Genomic DNA, 2,820 nt, shown 5'->3' with positions numbered 1-2,820 from the left:
TTCATCTCATCTGCCGCTCGCCCTCTTTCAATCGCTCAACCACACACCATCCTCTATGTACACACAGTTATAAGAGAGAGTTATAATTATGCAAACAACACACAGTCTTGTCTAGTTGCATTGGTAAACTGGGAGGTTCTCAGAACAGACAGCATTGCATGTACTTGGAAATTTCAATTTTATTGTTGCCAATCTTTGGTCTGAACTGGGCTTAAGGCTTTAGAAAAAAATGATTTTAATCAGATTCTGTCCTTTTAAAACCAAAACAATATTTATGAGGAAATCCAGGGGTTGTGTGGACACAACAGCACAGGGACAGCGCTCCAAAGTGTGACAAATGATCTGCTCTGTGCTGCAGATGCCAGTAAGTTCTTGATTCTTCTAGATCTCAGTGCAGCTTTTGACACTGTTGACCACATGATTCTCCTGGATCATGTGTCACGCTGTGTTGGCATTTCTGGGTCTGCCCTTGATTGGTTTAATTCTTTCATTTCAAACATAAGTTTCATTGTTTCCATTGGCAGCTCATCCTCCACACCTGCAAATATTTTGTGTGGGGTTCTGCAGGGCTCAGTTTTAGGTTCACTTCTTCTCTGTCTTTACATACTTCCATTGAGAAGAATCATTCACACTTATTACTCTCTTTTCACTGGTATGCAGATGATACTCAGATGTATCTGCTCTTCACTTCCCAAAACCAAGCCCGTGTCATTCAATTACAAAACAGCCTCTAAGGTTGGTTCATGGCTTCAACAAGCAGGTATATTCTGTTGTCACGTCCAGCTTCTTCCAATACAGAGGCATCTCCAAAACTTGGCATTTCCTATTACCCAATGTGTTAGGTTTAGCAAAGTACTGGACCTAAAATGCCACACTTACGTAGAGAGCACAGGAGACAGGGCCAAGCCAACAGTCTTTTAATGAACACTGAATTTAGGAATAACAGGCAAAGTCAGTGTATCTTGACTCTAGAGAAACACAGTTTATTTGATGAAACAAAGCGGTGGTGAATGCTCATGGTTATTAGCTACTGTGGCGAGTGAGGGTGACACGGGATTGGGTTGGAGTAGAAGTATAAGAGTTTCTGGTCAGATTGTACACTAAACCGACAACGCCACCTGGGGAATTTCACCCCAGGAAGTAAGTTTCGACAAAGCTCATCTTTAAAGCACGCAGTTCGTTTTACTCAAAACGGTAGACACGTTCCAATCAGACATGCATGTTCTTTATTTTGACAAATCAATTTAAAACACTTAAAACACCACTCACACGAGGACAAATCAACAAGGGGAACTAATTCAAAGCTGAGGCTTACCGGGGTGCGTGGGCTACTGACTGGTGCAGAGAATCCCCAACCAAAAATATAAACACCCAGGCACACGTGACAGCCACACACAGCATACACTCAGTGAGGAGACCCAGAACCCAGGGAAGCACAGCACACGAGAAGGGGGGGACCCCGCCACCAGGATACCACCACCACCACCACCGGACCTCAGCAACTAAAGAGGAAAACAAAAGGAAATTAGTGGGGTCACAACAAAATTCAATGAACAGAAATATCCAAAACTTATATACAAATCAGCAACTAAACAATACAAACTACCAACCACAAATGAAAGAAATAAGGACAAATACTGGAAGAATAGCCCTTTGCCCAACCAAAATATCAAAACCAAAGAAATTAAATAACTAAGTAAGCAAACAGAAAATGAATAAAGTAATGAACACAAAAATGAGAGAAAATGTGGAGGGGATCTAACCCCACTATTCAGTCACTACATTAAAATAGGTGCGTTAAATGCCAATTAAAACCTTGGTGCAAAACAGAAAGCATTGCACCAAAAGCAACACATAAAATAAGGAGAACAGAGCTGCAAACAAAGCAGTGGTCACAGCTGCAGACAAAAAGAGTGGAGACAAAGCGGTAAGACAAAGCGTGGTACGAAGACAAAACAGCAGTAGCCCCCTGTAGCTGTGGCGATGTGTCCCTTTAACTCTGGCGCACACGATCAGCTGATGCCGAAGTCACTCGCGCATGGTTCGGCAAACGACGCTCATACAGTCTTGGGCAGCTGGGATCTGAGGACCCGACAAATAATCAACTACACATTCACACTTGCTTACAACAATTAGGAATGCTGGAGGCTACATACCGTTAGCAGGGTTGGCTGGATATGACACACCAAAGAAAGAGGGAGATAATCGCGCAGCTACTGGCGTTCACCTACAATCAAGCAATTATTAGCAACTGTCATGACTAGCAGTTTACAGAGAGGGAGGGAAACTCACCGCAGCAGGCCATCTAGGTGACACACACACAGGAGTCTCTGGAAGCCCCAAGTCAGCCGCTCTGCATGACACACAAATATTAAGTCCCTGCCACATGAGCTAAAAGCAGCAGGTGAACAGACAAACCGCGTTACCTGTCCACGCGCAAAGGTCCGACCCGGAAATGACGTCACTGTCAGGAGAAGCAAGAGAGAACTGGCCAGGAGGGATCGACCCCTTTTATAGAACGGTGCGCCCCTAGTGATTGGCTGTGATGTTGTCAATTAGGCAGGCTCACCCACAGGTCTCTATCCTGCCACACTACAAAGAACAAATATTCAGCTTGAAGACTGTAAGTTAATTTAAACACAAGATACTTGTGCTCAAAAAGAGGATTCATTCTCAGTGAAGAACCTTGGAGCTCTAATCTGCCTCTATACATGCCAAAGAGCAGTGATTCCTAACACGTCTCTGAGGGTCATCAGGTGGAAACCTCCCTTCAACAGTGTTTCGCCTACTTAGTCCCACTACACCTCCAGGAGGTTAGGC

General features: G+C 44.1%; 1 long non-coding RNA gene across 1 annotated transcript; it reads right to left on the bottom strand.

The window, feature by feature from the left end:
- Positions 1-1,082: 1,082 nt before the first annotated feature.
- LOC121614192 lies at positions 1,083-2,454 on the bottom strand. Its single transcript, XR_006007220.1, has 3 exons — positions 2,293-2,454; positions 2,157-2,227; positions 1,083-2,082 (listed from the first exon to the last, which is right to left on the bottom strand). It is a non-coding gene; the product is annotated as an uncharacterized LOC121614192 (long non-coding RNA).
- Positions 2,455-2,820: the final 366 nt, after the last annotated feature.

Source organism: Chelmon rostratus, chromosome 11, assembly GCF_017976325.1.
Source record: "Chelmon rostratus isolate fCheRos1 chromosome 11, fCheRos1.pri, whole genome shotgun sequence".
In the NCBI taxonomy this organism is placed as follows: Eukaryota; Metazoa; Chordata; class Actinopteri; order Chaetodontiformes; family Chaetodontidae; genus Chelmon; species Chelmon rostratus.
The sequence above is the reverse complement of the archived record's forward strand: the minus strand, read 5'-3'. Positions and strand labels throughout refer to the sequence as shown.